We start from the raw sequence: 20848 nt of genomic DNA, 5'->3' as shown, positions 1-20848 counted from the left end.
TTTTGCTACAGCATAAAAACAACCAAAAAATATGTGTGTAGTTACGTAGGTAGATATGGATGCATATATGTGTATAGGGAGGCATACACATGTAAATGCATGTGCGTGTATAGGTGTATCTGTAGGCATATGTATACACACATTTGTGTGTACTTCATATATATCCACATATATAACAAATCTACAGGGTCACTATGAGTCGGAATCAACTCAACGGCAGTGGGTTTGGGTTTTGGTTATGTAACAAACCACATGGGGGCACAGTTACAGAGGCTTCCTACACATATCCAAACAACTCACAGCATTGGTTTACTGGGTCGAAAAAGCTTGGGAACATAGTCTCGGGGAACAATTTAGTCAATTGGCATAACAGTTCATGAAGATAATTTTCTGCATCCTAGTTTTTTGAGTTTGGTGAGTAGCATCTGAGGTCTTAAAAGCTTACAAAAGGCAATCTAAGATACAGCTATTGGTCTCTTCCCGTCTGGAACAAAAGAGAATGAAGGAAACCAAAGGCTCAAAGAAGAAACTAGTCCACGGGGTTAATAGCTCACACAAGCCACAGCCTCTTCAAATCTGAGACCAGAAGAAGTAGATGGTGCCTAGCTACCACTACCAACAATTCTGACCAGGGAAACAATAGAAGGCCCCAGACAGAATGGGAGAAAAATGTAAAACAAAACTCAAATTCCTGAAGTAGGCCAGACCTACTGGACCAAGAGAGACTAGAGGCCCTGAGGCTATCACCCTAAGATACCCTTTGAACTTGGAATTGAAGCTATTTCTGCAGGTCACCTTTCAGCCAAATAATAGATTGGCTTATAAAATAAACGGTATCACCTGTGAGTAATGTGCTCCTCTAAACAATTAACTATAGGAGACCAGTCAACATTCACCTAAAAGCGAAGGCAAGGAGGGGAAGGGAAGCTAGACCAATGGAAACAGAACAGACAGATGGAAATAATGAGAACGCTGACACATTGCAAAAATTGTAGCCAATGGCATGGAAAAATAATTGTACAAAAAACTTTTAAAGGGGAACCTAATTTGCTGTGTAAACTTTTACCTAAAATACAATAAAATATTATAAAAAACAAAAAACTAGTGACAAACGAGTGGTTCTAGGGACTAGAGCCTTGCACTTAAGTGAAATCCCAAAGATCTGACAGTGCCATATCCAGTGCCAAATATCTTTGACCTCTGTTCAGAGATGCCAAGGATACACCCATTACGAATGACCCTCAAAGCTAATGCAGCGTCTTGGAATGGTGGAGCTGGGAGTGACTTTAAGACCCGCCCTTGTTCTACAAACAAGGAAGTAGTGGCCCAACAGAGTGACCCTGTGGCAGGTAAGTGGCAGAGCCAGGATTTTAAACCTCAATGCCCTGACCTTCAGTTCAGAGTTCAGCTTCACCACACCATGCCATATCCACGGAGAAAGAGCAGCTCTGAGAGACTTGTTTCCCGTACACCAGGGGCACTGGGATTTGATCTCAAAGTGTGTTTATTCCCATGAGCTCCACTGAGTGGCCATAATTATAGACTACAGGGAAAGGAGTGTGACTTGTTCAGTAGCTTTTATAAATGTAAAACAATTCTTTTGCTAAAACCTTTTGGCCTCTTCCACGGTTGCTACCTAAATACTCCATTTTCTGACAGTGAGAATAGTTAATGCTCAAGAAAACTAAAAAAACGTACTATGCACCTTCTCGCAGGTGTCCATGCTCACCATTTGAATTCAGCGTCTATTCTGTAACCTCACTGCTTTAAAAGGTAGCTCTGGGGAATAGTAGACTCATCAAACCTCCTGGGATAAATATGTAGAAACAATTTTGTATGCAGAAGCAAACACGATTAAAAAGCCTGCACAGAAGCGTGCATGTTCCTGGCACATTGTGAGCCCAAATATATGGTCTCTCACTGCTGTGCCTTCACTCAGGAAGAAAGCAAAGAAGGGACTAAATAAATGTTTGTTGAATGAATGACTGATTACCAAAGGTGTAAATTGGTAATCACCCACAGGCCCATCAGTCATTTCTGAATAATTAAAATTTCACAAACAATCATCATCCACCTGGCTTCCATGGCAGAGAGCTTGGCTTGCGTCTCAACATTCTGGGCTTTCTCAGATGACAGATTGTAGGAGTTCCTGGCATGAAGAACCCACGATAAAACCTGCCAAGAGGTACATCTTGCCTGAATCAAATTTAACAGTCATGATGGCCCATAAAGGCACTTAGCAGGGAGGGTCCATCATTGCATAACAGAAACATGCCTTGATTGATAAGGAAGCCCCATCAAATTTGAGGCCAGGACTAGACCACTCTGAAGTTCCCTTCCATACCTCATAGTCTATGAATTCATTCATAACTCTTATGCAGAGAATCAAGCAGATCTGCTTCTGGCTCACTGTAAACTTATCCAAGCCTGCCTTACCTGTTCACACATGTGACCTCAGAGCCTTTCCTTTATGGCTCCCAGCCAACTGTCTACACACCTTGAAGAATAATGCATAGTGTTGATACTCTACCCTGGCTAGCACTGAAATTCATGATAAGCCTCCTCTAGAAACAGTGATGCTTAATGTTCCTGCCAAACAAAATTTCTGGGCCTATAGCATCACAACTACGGATGCACAGAATCCCAGATGGGGCCATTCGTTGAATACCACTATGTGCCAGGGGCTTTGCTAAGCTTTTGTAAACATTACCTTATTTTATTCCAGGGCTTTGAACCGGTTTGTCCCTGCTGATAATTTGCATTTCTAACAAGTTTCCAGGCTATGCTAATGCTACTGGTTAGGGGCCAATTCTTTCCGCCTCCCCCACATGGGTTAGTTTCCTTGTCTTTATTTATTTATTTATTTAATTTTTTCATTGTACTTTAGATGAAGATTTACAGAGCCAACTAGTTTCTCGTTAAACAATTAATAAACATATTGTTTTGTGACATTGGTAGCCAACCTCATGACATGTCAACATTCTCCCCTTCTCAACTTTGGATTCCCCAGTACCAGCTTTCCTGTCCCCTCCTGCCTTCTCGTCCTTGCCCCTGGACTGCTGTGCCCATTTAGTCTCTTTTTGTTTTATGTGTCTGTCTAATCTTTGGCTGAAGGGTAAACCTCAGGAGTGACTTCATTACTGAGCTATAAGTGTCCGGGGGCCATACTCTTGGGGTTTCTCCAGTGTCTGTCATACCAGTAAGGCTGGTCTTTTTGGGGGGTGCATGTGAGTTAGAATTTTGTTCTACAGTTTTCTCCAGCTCTGTCCCGGATCCTCTATTGTGATCCCTGTCAGAGCAGTCGGTGGTGGTAGCTGGGCACCATCTAGCTGTGCTGGACTCAGGCGGGTGGAGGCTGTGGTACTTGTGGTCCGTTTGTCCTTCAGACTAATCTTTCCCTTGTGTCTTTGGTTTTCTTCATTCTCCCTTGCTCCAGACAGGGTGAGACCAGTGAAACATCTTAGATGGCCATTAACAAGTTTTAAGACCCCAGACACTACTCACCAAAGTAGAATGTAGAACATTTTCTTTATAAACTGTGTTATGTCAATAAAGCTAGATATTCCTCAAGACCATTTGGTTAGGGGTCAATTCTGAGAATGATTAGTAGCACCTGAACCCCCTGCCATCCAGTCAATTCCAACTCATAGCGACTCTACAGGACAGAGTAGAACCGCCCCATAGGGTTTCCAAGGCTATAAATACTGTGTGTGTGTGTGTGTGTGTGTGTGTGTGTGTGTGTGTGTGTGTTTTAGGTGAAAGTTTACAGTACAAATTAGTTTTTCATTCAAAAATTTAATACACAAATTATTTTGTGACATTAGTTGCAATCCCTGCAATTCATCAGCACTTCCCCCCTTTCCCTTTCTATCCTTGGGACTTCTCAGTGTTCATTTATCCAGTTTTCCTGTCCCTCCCTGCTTCTTGTCTTTGCTTCTGGGCAGGTGTTAACCATTAGGTCTCCTATACTTGACTGAACTAAGAAGAATGTTCCTCATGTGTGTTATTGTTTGTTCTAGAGGCCTGTCTAATCTTTGGCTAAAAGGAGGACTTCGGAGTGGCTTCAGTTCTGAGTTAAAAAGGTGTCTGGGGGCCATAGTCTCAGGAGTTCCTCTAGTCACTGTCAGACTAGCAAGTCTGGTCTTTTTGTGTGTGTGTGTGTGTGAATTTGAATTTTGTTCTACATTTTTCTCCCACTCTGCCCTGGACCCTTGATTGTGATCCCTGTCAGAATGGTCAGTGGTGGTAGCCAGGCACCATGTAGTTCTTCTGGGCTCAGGCTGGTGGAGGCTATGGTTCATGCAGTCCATTAGTCCTTTGGACTGATCTTTCCCTTGTGTCTTTGATTTTCTTCATTCCCCTTTGCACTGAGCATGCTGGGACCAATAGATATATCTTAGACGGCCATTCACAAGCTTTTAAGACGCCAGACACTACCCACCAAGGTAGGAAGTAGAACATTTTCTTTATGAACTATGTTATGCCAGTGGACCTAAACATCCCCCAAGACCATGGTGCCCAGCTCTCAATTCCAGTAACTCAGTCCCTCAAGGTGTTTGGATGTGTCTAGGAAGCTTCAAGGCTGTAAACCTTTACAGAAACAGACTGCCATATCTTTCTCCCGTGGAGCAGCTGGTGGGTTCAAATTGCTGACCTTTCGATTAGCAGCTAAGCCCTTAACCACTACACCACCACGGTTCCTACTAGTAGGGCACTGGTTCTCAAAACTTATTATCACCTAAAAACCTTGGTCACATAGTGGTTAAGAGCTACAGCTGCTAACTAAAAGGTCAGCAGTTCAAATCCACCAGGCACTCCTTGGAAACCCTATGGGGCAGTTCTGTTCTGTCCTATAAGGTCACTATGAGTCAGAATCAACTCAACGGCAATGGGTTTTGAAGAATCACCTGGGGATCTTGTTAAAATGTATACTCTGGTTCAGTATATCTGGGGTTGTTGTTGTTAGGTGCTGTCAAGAAGGTTCCAACTTATACTGACCCCATGTACAACAGAACGAAACACTGCCCAGTCCTGTGTCATGCCCACAGTCATTGTTATGCTTGAGCTCATCATTGCAGCCACTGTGTCAATCCATCTCACTGAGGATTTTCCTCTTTTTCGTTGACTCTGTATTTTACCAAGCACGATGTCCTTTTCCAGGGACTGATCTCTCCTGACAATACGTCCAAAGTATTGTAAGACGTAGTCTCACCATCCTTGCTTCTAAAGAGCATTCCAGCTATACTTCTTCCAAGACAGATTAGTTTATTCTTTGGCAGTCCATGGTATCATTCAATATTCTTCGCCAACACCACAATTCAAAGGCATCAACTCTTCTGTCTTCCTTATTCATTGTCAAGCTTTCGCATGAATATGATGTGACTGAAAATACCACGGCTTAGGTGAGGCGCACCTTAGTCTTCAAGGTGACATCTTTGCTTTTCAACACTCCAAAGAGATCTTTTGCAGCAGATTTTCCCAATGCAATGTGTCTTTTGATTTCTGACTGCTGCTTCCATGGGTGTGGATTGTGAATCCAAGTAAAATGAAATCCTTGACAACTTCAATCTTTTCTCCATTTATCATGATGTTGCTTATTGGTCCAGTTGTGAGAATTTTTGTTTTCCTTATGATGAAGTGCAATCCATGCTGAAGGCTGTGGACTTTGATCTTCATCAGCAAGTGTTTCAAGTCCTCTTCACTTTCAGCAAGCAAGATTGTGTCATCTGCATAACGCAGGTTGTTGATGAATCTTCCACCAATCCTGAAGCTCCTTTCTTCTTTATTTAGTCCAGCTTCCCAGATTATATGCTCAGCATACGGATTGAATAGTATGGTAAAAGGATACAACCATGACACACACCTTTTCTGACTTTAAACCACACAATATCCCCTTGTTCTGTCCGAACAACTGCCTCTTGATCTGTGTACAGGTTCCTCATGAGCACAATTAAGTGTTCTAGAATTCCCATTCTTTGCAATGTTATCCATAATTTGTTATGATCCACACAGTCTAATGCCTTTGCATAGTCAATAAAACACTGGTAAGCATCTTTCTGGTATTCTCTGCTTTCAGCCAAGATCCATCTGACAACAGCAATGATATCCCTGATTCCACGTCCTCTTCTGAATCTGGCCTGAATTTCTGGCAGTTCCTCGTTGATATACTGCTGCAGCCGTTTTTGAATGATCTTCAGCAAAATTTTGCTTGTGTGTGGTATTAATGATATTGTTCGATAATTTCTGCATTCTGTTGGATCACCTTTCTTGGGAATAGGCATAAATATGGTCAGTTGGCCAGGTAGCTGTCCTCCAAATTTCTTGGCATGGACAAATGAGCACCTTCAGCACTGTATCCGTTTGTTGAAACATCTCAATTGATATCCTGCCAATTCCTGGAGCCTTGTTTTTTGCCAGTGTCTTCAGTGCAGCTTGGACTTGTTCCTTCGGTACCATCAGTTCCCAATCGTATGCTACCTCTTGAAATGGTTGAACGTCAACCAATTCTTTTTGGTATAATGACTCTGTGTATTTCTTCCATCTTCTTTTGATACTTCCTGCATCATTTAATATTTTCCCCCATAGAGTCCTTCACTATTGCAACTCAAGCCTTGAATTTTTTCTTCAGTTCTTTTAGCTTGAGAAATGATGAGCACCTTCTTCCCTTTTGGTTTTCTATCTCCACCACTTTGCACATGTCATTATAAAACTCTACTTTGTCTTCTTGAGCTGCTCTTTGAAATCTTCTGTTCAGTTCTTTTACTTCATCATTTCTTCCTTTTGCTTTAGCTACTCAACCTTCAAGAGCAAGTTTAAGAGTCTCTTCTGACATCCATTTTGGTCTTTTCTTTCTTTCCTGTCTTTTTAATATCTGGGGTAGAAATGCAAATTCTCAGCAAGGATTCGAGCTGGATTCTCCTGATAGCCAAAGAAGGTAGATTATATGCCCACTGCACAAGTGAGGAAACGGAAGCTTGAAGATTAAGTAACTAGTCCAACATCACTTAATTAACATGTGACAAGCTAGGATTAGTACCCAGACCTGTCTCACTCCAAATCCCAAGCTCATGGCCTCTCACTCTACAGCAACGTCCTTCTAGGCCTCTGTCACATTGGATTTCACTGGTGAGGTACAGCACTGTGTACCCATGAAGACCGGGTAGGCAGGATTGGAGAACACTGGAACTTATCCTAGCCTAGGCTCATTCATCCATTTGTTCATCTATGCACAGGTACTGATACCTTCTGTGGGCCAGTGCTGTGGCAGATACTGGGGATTTAGAAGGAAAGAGCACAGAGATCCTACCCTTAGTATGAGGACTTCAAAGACAAAAAAGGCCTTACTCTGGAGGCTACTCAGTCTGTGGCCCATGTGTGTTCACTTTTACCTCTAGGGGTCATATTTGTAGGGAGCTCTGGGGTTGAACCAAGTTGGCTCTTGGGGCCTGGGTCGCGCAAAGGTCAGAGCACAGGGCCAAGGGCCACTGCTGTTGATTCCTGCTGAGTATTTATCCCAGAAGAACTTCAAACAGCAGAGTAATCCAAAAACTCTCCTCTCCACCTGTCTGGAATTGCTTTTTGGCTACATCTTTGAATGATTCACTAGTAGCAATACTTCCGGAATTACCACAGTTAAATCAAAGTATTTGGTGTTTGTTCAGTTACTGGCTTAACCTGATACAGAAGGGTGGGAAGATTCCTTGACAAGTTCTACTTACTTGGCCCAAACACCCCCTAATACTCCTCATACAGTGAATGAGGTTTTTTCCTTCTCATGGGAAACAAATAGGATTAGGCAATTGTGAACGACCCTTGTGCTTAAGTAACACCAGGTCTGTGTGCAACTTTCCAGAAGATTATACTTCTTGCAACAAGTGGAATATAAAGTGGTTACAAAATTTCTGTAATAATTTCTCTGCATCCAGAAATTATATTGACTTGTACTTTAAATATTTTTATTAAGGGTAGAGAAAGCCTGCCTGCTGGGCTGCCTACCTCAAACAGGAGAACATTCCAATTTCTTTCCCAGGGGAGGTAACCACAGGCTACTGATAGGACTCACAGAACATGGCCAAGGGCTGCGGGCAAATTACTTCCATATTCACCTACTAAGAGCAGGTGAACCATTCCAGCTAGAGAGTCCTAGACTCCTTGAACTTCCAGAACAGCCCACCTTTGGTAAAGAGCTAAAAAACAATACAGGTCATAACTGAATGTTGTTTGGAGTGCTTTCCATAAAAAATAGAGGTAAACAAAGAATATGGGCTAGCCTCTACCTCTTGATGTCTGAAGTATTCATCTTGCTTCTTAATAAAATGAACCTAGGCCAGCCTAGCTCAGAGATATCCCGGATATTGGAAACACCCTCAACAGAGGCCTCTTAGGAAGGTAAACTCTTATTGGTTGAAACAGGGTTATGTTCACTGATGGGGAAATGATATTATGAATGCTACGGAGTGATAGGTTTTAATCTTATCAATTTTATTCCTTCTGTGTACTGATGTTTTACATTGTACCAGCTTAAGGCAAGATATTCCAAATGATTTTTTTCTCCTACGAAGTATGTACAATCTGTTTGTCTCCTGCCTGCCTTATGCTACACAAGTCAAGTCTGCTCTGACTTGTATCCTGGGTATTTCCCCAGCCTTGGAAGGATGTTCCCTCTAAACCTTGCTCATGCAGCATTAATGGCCTGATAATGACTCCAAAACGGGGCTTCAATGGCTACAGGGGGTGGGGTGGGATGGGTGTGGAATGTCTTTTGCTGATTTGATGACCAATTGAATGGAAAATCAGCACTGTCAAATGATTTTTCAAGGACAGCTCAACTGTCAGTCAAGCAGGTGACCTTTCCCAAGAAACTACTAAATTTATACAACTGTAGTTTAGTGTTCTTATGCAAAGTAGCAATATACTACTGATTTTTCTGTGATTTCTCTACCATCTATTTAAAATATATATATATATTGCATATGGTAGTTGTCTTAGGCTGTGTTCTCTAGAGATGCAAAACCAGTGAAGCATCTATATATAGAGAGAGATTTATATCAAGGAAATAGCTCACATGGTTGTAGAGGCTGGAAGTCCCAAATCTGTGGGTCAGGCTGGAGGTTTCTCATGACTCACATAGCTGCAGGGGCTGACAAACCCAAGATCTGCAGGTCAGACAACAGGCTTCTGGCTCACAGGCTGCAGAGGCTGACAAATCCCAAGATAGGCAGGTAAGCTGCTTGCTCAAGTCCCAAGAACCAGAGGTCAGATAAGCAGGAACCAGGTGCAGAATCCAGAGTGAACAAAAGCCTGAGAGCCTTGCCAGAAAGACCACGTACATTGGGGGCAGGCCAAAGACCCAAGGAAATGCCCTTTCAACTGACTGGCTACTCCCAGCAGATCCCATCATGGAGGTGATCACATTATATAAGATTTCATCGTGGAGGTGATTACATCATTATAAGACTCAAAGTACATCATAACTGTCAAACCCCCAAGAATCATGGTCCAGCCAATTTGACATACTACCTCAGCCATCGTGGTGGTACAACCCTTCTGAGGAGAAAATCTACTTCTAAAATTTATTCTAAGGAAGCAAGTGCAGCTATACATAAAAATATATGCACATAGATGTCCACTGCTATACTCTTTTTATATATCAGAAAAAAAAATGTGAGGACACATGCAAGCAAATTGGGGTGCATCCACTGGAGGAATACCAAGCAGTCATTAAAAATCATGTATAATAATACCTAAAAATATAGCAACATACTCACAATATATTAAGTGAAAATAAGTTGCATAGTATGTACAGTATCATCCCAATTTTGCAGGTGAAAGAAGTTTATTACATAAATACAAGGAAAAAAGATACCAAAATGGTTATCCCTGGGGTTTTCTTTATTCTCCAATTTTTCTGCAAGAATGTGTATTTTTCCTTGCTGTTTTAAGTTTTTAAAAAAGTTATTTAAAAAAAGGAAAAGGTAAATAACTATTTAGCAAGAATTTGGGAAAAGAGACTCTCTGTGATTGAACATTAATGTAGCTTTAAGCTTTCTGATAGCTAAGAAAAAATAGAAATTTTTTGTGTTTCATCATAATTATTGGGTAAATATTTATGTTCTAAAGAACACTTTTCCTTCTTCCTGCAGTAAACTTGTGAGCTTTACCTCCAAACATGAAAACACTTTATACTGTAAACTATTCTCAGGGGTGAAAAAGGGGGAAGGTGATTTGAAAGTAGTGTTTGTTCTAGAGACCAGTTGCTTCCACTATGCAGCATACATTTAACTTTCTTCTGGCAACTGCACCCTGATTTTCCTCTCTGGAACAAACCCCACCCTCATTTGAAGGAGTCCAAGTGCAGAAGAAGAGATGACACATTCCTAATTCCAGGGGTGAGCATTCACTCAGGCCTGGACAATCACAGCACCACATTCCCCAGCCCCTAGAGACTGATTAAGGTGTAGGCTTTGACCTAATTTCATCCAGTGCGATGCAATGAAACTCTTGTGGGACTGCTAAGAAAGAAACACATGATCTTTTCTGTTGGACTTAAATCTGGGAAGAAAAAAGGCTGACAATGCCAGAAGCCTTCTTACCACCATTTAGGTCCTCAAAATAAAGCCAACATAGGGAAAACTAGTGCAAAGAAAGAGTGAGATTTGGGCCTAGTGACATCTTCTGATCCCCTGGATCAAATCATACCTGGAATTCTGTCTATGCCTGTACTTTTTAGTTGTATAAACCAATAATCCCCCCTCCTTTTTTTTTTTTTCCTTTGCTTAAGCCAGGATGGGTTGAGTTTACTGTAACTTGCATCTAAAAGAGTCCAAACTGCTTACAAACATAGGAAGAAATGCTCACAGTCATTAGCAATTAAAAACCAAAACCAAACCCACTGCCATCAAGATGATTCCAACTCATAGCAACCCTATAGGACAGAGTAGAACTGCCCCATAGAGTTTCCAAGGAGTGCCTGGCAGATTTGAATTGCCAACCCTTTGGTTAGCAGCCACAGCACTTAACCACTACACCACCAGGGTTTCCCATTAGCAATTAGAGAGATGCAAACCAAAACTACAATGAGATACTGTCTTACCCTGACATTACTGGCACTAATCAAAAAAACAGAAAATGTTGGCCAGGTTGTGGGGAGATTGGGACTCTTATACACTGCTGGTGGGAATGTAATATGGTACAGCCACTTTGGAAAACAGCATGACTCTTCCTCAAAAACCTAGAAATTGAAATATCATATGATCCAGCAATCCCACTCCTAGGTATATACCCCAAAGAAATAAGAGCCGTGACAGCATCATTCACAGTAGCAAAAAGGTGGAAACAACCTAAGTGCCCATCAGTGGATGAATGGAATACTATGGAATGATAACAATGATGAATCTGTGAAACATCTCACAACAAGGATGAATTTGGAGGACATTATGCTGAGTTAAGTAAGTCAATCACAAAAGGACAAATATTGTATAAGACTGCTATTGTAAAGTAACAACAAAAGGTTTACATACAGAAAAAACAAACAAAAAATTCTTTGGTGGTTACCAGGGATAGGAAAGGGAAGGAGGGACAATTATCAGATAGTCCAAAAAAACCAAACCCACTGCCGTTGAGTCAATTCTGACTCATAGTGACCCTATAGGACAGAGTAGAACTGCCCGACAGAGTTTCTAAGGAGCGCCTGGCAGATTTGAACTGCCAACCTCTTGGCTTACAGCCGTAGCACTTAACCACTATGCCACCAGGGTTTCCAAACAGATAATAGATACCCGTTAATATTAGTGAAGGAAAAGGCAGTACGTAATATGGGAGAAGTCAGCATAATATGACCAAGGCAAGAGAGGACACTGGGAGGAATGCAGGAATAAAGGGCAACTATGGTAACCACTATAGCATAGACAATCCTGCAACGATATTGTCATGGATTGAATTGTGTCCCCCCAAAATACGTGTCAACTTGGTTAGGCTATGATTCCCAGTATTGTGTGGTTGTCCTCCATTCTGTGATTGTAATTTTATGCTAAAAAGGATTAGGGTGGGATTGCAACACCACCCTTACTCAAGTCACCTCCCTAATCCAGTGTAAAGGGAGTTTCCCTGAGTTGTGGTCTGCACCACCTCTTAGAGATAAAAGGAAAGGGAAGCAAGCAGAGACTTGGAGACCTCAAACCACCAAGAGCAGAGCACATCCTTTGGACCCAGGGTCCCTGTGCCTGCAAAGATCCTTAACTATAGGAAAATAGAGGACAAGGACCTTCTTCCAGAGCCAACAGAGAGAAAGCCTTCTCTTGGAGCTGACACCCTGAATTTGGACTTGTAACCTACTAGACTGTGAGAGAGTACATTTCTCTTTGTTAAAGCCATCACTTGTGGTATTTCTGTTATAGCAGTACTAGATGACTAAGACAAATAGTATTAACGAACAATAGTTTATGAATGGATACATAGATACCTATAAATCCAAGAGGTGTGGGAGGGTGTAAGGAAGCACACCCACCAACAGATACAAGTTTGGCATAATATATGCCTATAGGCCCTCTTCATGTATTAATATAGACAATAGCGCACACAAGCGGCACAGTCAGGGAACCCTCTTAGATGTAGCCAAACACCTCGTGGCATGAAGTTCCTAGACTCAAAGGCAAGGGACCATAGACTCAGAGGACTTCTACATCAATTGGCACAACATAGTTCATAAAGACAATGTTCTACATTCTAATTTGGTGAGTAGCATCTGGCTTTCAATACACAAACACTCAATGCAGCCATCTAAAATATAACTACTGGTCTCTTCCAGTCTGGAGCAAAGGACAGTGGAAAAAAAAAAGACTCAAGGGAGCAATGAGTCCAAAGGACTAATGCACCATATGAACCGCAGCCTACATGACCCCTAGACCAGAAGAACTAGATGGTGCCTGGATACCACTAGCGACTGCTCTGGCTGGGATCACAACAGAGGGTCCCAGACAGAGCGGAGGAAAAGTGTAGCACTAAAAATCAAATTCACAAAAAAAGACCAGACTTACTGGTCTGACAGAGATTAGAGGAACCCCCAAGACTGTGACCCTAAGACACTCTTCTGACCTGGAACTGAAGCCATTCCCGGAGACTACCTTCCACCCAAACAATAGACAAGCCCACAAAATAAACAATAACACCTCAGAGGAGCATGCTCCTTGGAACAATCAATTATGCAAGATCAAGAGAACAATATTTGCCCAGGGGCAAGGATGAGAAGGCAGGAAGGGGTAGAAAATCAGGAGAAAAGGAACTGGGAAGCCCAGGACAGAAGTGGGGAGACTACTGACACACTGCGGGGGATGAAGCCAAGACCATGAAACGCTTTATGTACAAACTATCAAATGAGAATCTAATTTGCTCTGTAAACTTTCACCTAATGCACAATAAATAAATAAATAAATAAGAGTCCTAAATCTTATACTTTCAAGTTAAATACCCATTTCTGAATCCTACCGCTTTTAGAAATTATAAATGTGCTACAGAGGCCAAAAAACTCTCCGTGAGAGTAATTAAGGGAAGCCTTGATAAAGAAAGTGTTATGACTCCTATGCAGAAATATGAGACCAGTCTTTTTTTTTTCCTTTCATTATCCTCTTTGATTAGACAATTATAACCTCTGTTGCCATAGAGTCAATTCCAACTCATAGCAACCCTATATAACAGAGTAGAACTGCCCCCGTATGGTTTCCAAGGCTGCAATCTTTTTACAGAAGCAGATTGCCACATCTTTCTCTCGTGGAGCCACTGGTGGGTTGGACCACCAACCTTTCATTTAGCAGCCAAGTGCTTAACCAAGCTGCACCACCAGGACTCCTTAAACTACTGAATAGTAACTCCACCCTCAGAGTTCTATTATGAAAATTAAACCAAAAAAAAACAAGCCCTATAGGACAGAGTAGAACTGCCTCATAGGGTTTACAAGGAGCAGCTAGTGGATTTGAACTGCTGACCTTGATTAGCTGCCATAGCTCTTAACCACTGTGCCACCATTATGAAGATTAAGTGAGAGTAAAAATGTATTAAAATACATAAAAGTACATTGAAATGCCTAGGACAGTGCCAGTTGGCCGAGGAGGCATGGGCCTTCAACTGCATCTACATAGCCTTGGTGCACCAGGATCTCCCGGACGTCAAGAGTGTGTTTGAGGCCTTTGGCAAGATCAAGTCTTGTATGCTGACCCAGGTCCCCACAACCGGCAAGCACAAGGGTTATGGCTTCATCAAGTACAAGAAGGCTCAGTCATCCCAGGATGCTGTGCCTTCCATGAACCTCTTTGACGTGGGTGACCAGTACTTGTGAGAAGGCAAGCCCGCCCCCCCCCCCCCACACCCCTGTTCATGCCTGCCACACCCGGAGGCCTCCCACCTGCTGCTGCTGTGGCCGCAGCTGCAGCCACAGCCAAGATCTGGGCGGTCATGGCTGTCCAGGCCCCTGGTGTTATGGCAAGTATGACTCCAGCCCGTACACCCATCCAGATCACCATCCCCTCTGTGAGGGTAGTGAACCCCGTCTTTGCCAGCCCTCCAACACTGGGTCTCCTGGAGGCCGAGAAGGAGAAGGAATAAGAGGAGCTGTTTCCTGAGTTGGAGCATCCAGAGATGCTGAGCAAGAGGAGCACATGAGCATCTCGGGCAGCAGCACCTACCACATGGGCATGCAGCAGCTGCTCTGCAAGCAGGAGTCCATGGTAATGATTCTGCACAACCTGGTGGACCCCAAGAACATTGATGATGACCTGGAGGGGGAGGTCACCAAGAAGTGTGGCAAGTTTGGGCTGTCAAATATGTCATCATCTACCAGGAGAAGCAGGGTGAGGAGGAGGTTGCAGAGATCATCATCAAGATCTTTATGGGGTTTTCTATGGCCTCAGAGACTCACAAGGCCATCCAGGCCCTCAACGGGTGCTGGTTTGCTGGCTGAAGATGGTGACTGAAGTGTATGACCAGGAGTATTTTGATAACAGTGACCTTTCTACTTGGCCTCGGCCCCCTCCCCCGACTTGCACTTGCTCCTTGTCTCCTCTGGGCTTTATAGAATGATCCGGTGGTGTCCTTGGGTCAACCTCCCTCTGCCTGGCCTCACCCATAGTGTGGATAAAAGTGCAGATGCTGCTGGAAAAAGAAAAATCCAGTGAGCTCTCAACAAATTTAGCTTGTTTTTCCTGGAATATCATTGTCAGAAAACAAAATGCACACAGACAAGAAGTTTGTGAACCATCAAGACCTCGACAGTTCTATAAGACAATGTGAATTGAATCAAAACATGGTCAAAGCATGGGATATTTGCAAGAAAACATCCCTGAAGCAATGATACTGCTATACTTACAAGTGGATGAACAAAAGCATATGCCTTATGAGGAGGACATCACAGTGGATGCATAGAGGAACTGACTCAAGGCGGAGTTTGTCAGTTGGGAGGCAGGAAGGCCTACCATGGACGAGCATGATGTGTTTGATGAGCTGACTGATAAGCAAGGACTATGAAAACAGCTCCAGAGAATCCGAGGAACTCACAGATGACTACATGGCAGCCACATGATTTCAAGATGTGTGCCCCAACGCCTGGACTACTTCTCCGACATGTTGCAGATGTTCCTAAAAGAATAATCTAGATCAAAGAGCATGAGTTTTAAATCAGACAGGCCTAAATTATAATCCCAGCTTTGCTATTTACTAAGTGACCTGGAGCTTCTTAAACTCTAAGTCTCAGTTTTCTTATCTGGGACATTTGGATAATAATACATTCCTGGTAGTAGTTCCTTTCCTCCAAGGTGTGACAATCACAGGGATGCTCAGAGATAGTCTATTTTCCTTCCAGGTATGTGGTAGGGCTGCACTTCCCTACCCGTTACCAGTTGTCATGGAGTTGACTCTGACTCTTGGTGACTTCATGTGTGACAGAGTACAACTGTGCACCATAAGCCTTTCTTTTTTTCTTTTTTAAAACAATTTCTTTTTTGTTGTTGTTGAGAATATACACAGGAAAAACATACACCAGTTTAAGTTTCTACGTGTACAATTCAGTGACATTGATTACATTCTTCAAGTTGTGCAACCATTCTCACCCTCCTTTTCTGAGCTGTTTCTCCACCATTAACATAAATTCACTGCCCCCTAAGGTTCCTATCTATTCTTTTGAGTTGCTGTTGTCAGTTTGATTCCATATAGATAGATCTTAAAAGAGCATAATGTTCAAGGCAGACATACTTTACTAGTTAAGCTAAACTGTTGTTTTGTTTTAAGAAAACTTCAGGGGATATTTTTGGTTTAAGGTTTATAGATTATTGTAGGGTAATAATTTCAGCAGTTCATCCAGTCTCCATGGCTCCACAAAGGCTGGATTCTGTGAGATTTTTAATTTTGTTCCCCTTTTAGTTAAGATTCTTCTATACAATCTTCGATCAAAATGTTCAGTAATGGTAGCTGGGCACCATCCAGCTCTCCTGGTCTCATGACAAGGGTGGCAGTTGTTCATGGAGGGAACTGGCCACACGTTATATTTCTTCCTCCTATTCCTGACTCTCCTTCCTCTGTTGCTCCAGGTGAATAGAGACCAATCGTTGTGCTTTGGATGGCCTCTTACAAGCTTTTAAGTTCCCAGGCACTGCTCAACAAACTAGGAGGTAGATCAGAAGCACAAAACACATTACTGGGTCAAGTAATTGGGATATCCTAGGAAACCATGACCTGAAATCTCAAAACCAAGGAACCAAATCCCATTAGTTATTTGGTTGTACATAAGCAGCCTCAGCAGCTACTCTTTTTTGTTGTTGTTGTAAATATATTTATCACATAACTTTTGCCAATTCAACTTTTTAGAAGTATACAACTTACTGACAATAATTACGTTAATCAACTGTGCTTCCATAGGGTTTTCAGTAGCTGGTTTTTTACAAGTAGACTACCAGGCCTTTCTTCCAAGGTGCCTCTGGATGGACTTGAACCTCCAAGCTTTGCTTTAACAGTCAAGAGCTTTAACTGCTTGCACCACCCAGGAACTCCACACTTCCCTATCTGTTTCGAAGTTAGGTGTGTTCTTGTGGCTTGCTTTGGGAAATGAAATGTGAACAGAATTGACACATGTCTTTTGAGATGGAAGTTTTAAGAACCAGAGCATGACTTGTAGCTCCTCTTCCCCCTGCAGAAGTGATTATAGAAACAGGTGTCCAGATTGGACCTCTGTCAGATAAGCTCCCTGGTATCTAGAATGAACAAAGCCCCCCTCCTGAGCTGCACTCAATCTATATCATGAGCAAAAAATATATTTTGAGTTATTCCTTACTGCAGTATAACCAAGCCCATCCTATCTGATATATTAGACCCTTTCACATACATGAAATCATTTAGAGTTGTATGGTTATATAATCTTGTTCACTCAGAACTTTGAACTTCTCCATATATTACAACCAATGTTAAGGTGCTTCTAGAATTTTAAAAGTGAAATTAGGGAGGTTCAAAATAAAATGATATGATTTGAGAAGACTGGTAATTCCCAAGGCCAGTGAAGATGTAGAATGACAAAAATTCTCAGATGCTTTTGTAAAGAATGTAAATTGGATGAGGTTTCTGAAGGATACTCTAGCTCTACCTATCAAACTTTAAGCTGCTTAAAAGAACTTTCTCCCTAGAAAATTATAAGATCTTATGCAAAGAAGTATGTATAAGGGTGTTCATCGACATACTGGTTATAGGAGTGAAAAATTGGAAATAACCTAAATATCTAACAACAAACCCGTTGCTGTCGACTTAATTCCAACCCACGGCAAACCTATAGGACAAAGTAGAACTGCCCCATAGGGTTTCCAAGAAGCAACTGGTGGATAACAACTGCTGACCTTTTGGTTAGCAGCTGAGCTCTTAATGACTGTGCCACCAAGGCTATAAATCTCTAACAACAGGCTGGTTACATGTTGTTGTTGTTGTTAGGTGCCGTTGAGTTGATTCCAACTCAGAGGAACCCTATGTACAACAGAATGAAACACTGCCCAGTCCTGTACCATCCTCACAATTGTTGCTATGTTTGAGCCCATTGTTGCAGCCCCTGTGTCAGTCCATCTCGTTGAGGGTCTTCCTATTTTTCACTGACTCTCTACTTTACCAAGCATCATGTCCTTCTCTAGGGACTGGTCCCTCCTGATAATGTGTCCAAAATACAGGAGATGAAGTCTCGCCGTCCTGACTTCTACTGAGCCTTCTGACTCTACTTCTTCTAAGACAGATTTGTTCATTCTTCTGGCAGTCCATGGTATATTCAATATTCTTTGCCAACATTATAATTCAGAGGTGTCAATTCTTCTTAGGTCTTCCTTATTCACTGCCCACCTTTTGCATTTGTATGAGGAGATTGAAAATACCATGGCTTGGGTCAGGTGCATCTTAGTCCTCAAAGTGATATCTTTGCTTTAAAGACGTCTTTTGCAGCAGATTTGCCCAATGTAATAATACATCATTCGATTTCTTAACTGCTGCTTCCGTGGGCATTGATTGTGGATCCAAGTAAAATGAAATCCTTGCCGTCAAGGCCAATTATATAAAGCATGGTAAATACATATATGGAACATTATGTGGCCATGAAGGATAAGGTTAGTTCCATGTTTCTGAGGGGCCTTGAGGGGAGGGGTATGTTGGGAGAGTAGAGAACTTTCCATTAGTGGAATCGGGCAGCTTAGTAGTTAAGAGCTCCTTCTTTAGGGCCCACAGAACCCAGGATATATTATTTGTAAAAGGCAAAGTAAAGATAGCATATATGGTATCATTCTGCTTTCATAGATATATATTTGCAAGATTGAGAGAAGAGCTATCTAAATGCTACCATTGGTTATCTTTCAGTGATAAGCTACAAATGACTTTCATTATCTTCTTTTTTTCCTATTGAGTACCTGATTCTTTTTTTCTCACAATAAGCATATGTTATTACGTTTTTAATCAGAAAAAATAGCAAAGCTATTTTTATTCTGAAAATAGAGGTGGATGTGTGGGAGGAGAGAGGCAGAGGCAGAAAAAGTCCAAGAAAGAGAGAAAGTGACAGAGAGATAGCTGATTAAATATCCATAGCAGTGACGCAAGAGGTTGTCTGTAAACCATGGCTGTGGAAATCGGGAATCACCCAAGTTCTGTCAAGAAAAGTTATGTTTAAAAGTGATTTTAAGTAAATGAGACCCAAAGCTGGTCAACTATATTAGACCCTGAGAAAAGACATTAACAAAAAAAGATTTTTCTTCATGGAGTGTAGAAAAAAGAGTCAAACCAAAATCAAGCCTATTGCCAAGTAGATTCTAATTAATAACAACTCCATGTGTTACAGAGTAGAATTGAGCACCACAGGATTTTCTTGGCTATAATGTTTATGGAGGGAGATTGCCAGGCCTTTCTTCCACAGTGGTGCTGGATGGGTTCCAGCCACCAACCTTTAGATTAGTAGTCAAGCACAAACTGTTCATGCCACCCAGGGACCTTTGAAAAAAGAGTCAAGTAGCCATAAAGTGTTACTATGTCTAGAATTGCACTGTCCAACAGAGCAGCCACTAGCCACACACGGCTACTGAACACATGAAATGAGGCTGATCCAAATTAATGCGTGTTGCAGGTGTAATATACGCACCAATTTTAAAGATTCAGAATGAAAAAAGGATTATAAAATACCTCATTAATGATTTTTAGTATTGATTATGTGTTAAAATTATGATATTATATATTGGGTTAAATAAAATACATTATTAAAATTGACTTCACATGTTCTTTTTTACTTTTTTTACTATGTCTACTAGAAAATTTAAAATGACATATGTAGTTCATATATTTCTGTTGGACAGCATTGGTCTAAATTATTTGTCCAGAAGAAAGACGGTCACTCTTAGTTAATTTACCTAGACCAATTTATACAGAATTCATATTTATCATGTGTACAATATTTCTTATCTGATAGGATGGTCTCCAACTCTTTTATAAAGTTTGTCCTTTTTTCTATTTGCCCATTTTTGAGCATTTTTAGCATATTTAAGCCAATTTGTCTAAGGCTATTTCTGTCTTAAGGAGGCCTGGTGGCACAGTGGTTGAGAGCTCAGCAGCTAACTAAAAGGTCGGCAGTTCAAACCTACCAGCCAATCCACAGAAGAAAGATGTGGCAATCGGCTCCGGTAGAGATTACAGCCTAGGAAACCTATGGGGCAGTTCTGCTCTATCATAGAGTGTTATTATGAGTCAAAATTGACTTGACGGCATACAACAACAGCAACATTTCTGTCTTGGGAGTCCTTGTGACCCATTGCTTAAGCACCAGGCTGCTAACCAAAAGGTTGGCAGCTCAAACCTACCCAACAGCTCCTTGGGAGAAAAGACCTGGAGGTCTGTTCCCATAAAGGTTACAGCCTACAAAACCCTATGGGGCAGTTCTACTCTGTCACAAGGGGTCACTATGAGTTGAAATTAACTCAACAGCACCTACAAAACAAATTCAAATTGAAGCTGAAGAAAATTAGAGCAAGTCCAGGAGAGCAAAATATGACTTTGAGTATATCCCACCTAAATTTACAGACCATTTCAAGAATAGGTTTGCCGAATTGCATACTAATGACTGAAGACCAGATGAGTTGTGTAATGACATCAAGGACATCATACACAAAGAAAGCAAAAGGCCATTAAAATGACAGGAAAGGAAGAAAACACCAAAATGGATATCAGAAGAGACTCTGAAACTTGCTCTGGAATATCGAGTAGCATGATGGAGTAAAACAGCTGAACAGAAAATTTCAAAGGAGACAAAGTAAAGTATTATAATGACATGTGCAGACGCTTGGAGTTAGAAAACCAAAAAGGAAGA

The 20848-nt window shown here is 41.7% G+C and overlaps 1 pseudogene; it reads left to right on the top strand.

Moving 5' to 3' along the window:
- Positions 1–1234: 1234 nt before the first annotated feature.
- Positions 1235–15069, top strand: LOC126080113 (poly(U)-binding-splicing factor PUF60-like; annotated as a pseudogene).
- Positions 15070–20848: the final 5779 nt, after the last annotated feature.

Source organism: Elephas maximus, chromosome 7 (assembly GCF_024166365.1).
Source record: "Elephas maximus indicus isolate mEleMax1 chromosome 7, mEleMax1 primary haplotype, whole genome shotgun sequence".
NCBI lineage: Eukaryota > Metazoa > Chordata > Mammalia > Proboscidea > Elephantidae > Elephas > Elephas maximus.
The sequence above is the reverse complement of the archived record's forward strand: the minus strand, read 5'-3'. Positions and strand labels throughout refer to the sequence as shown.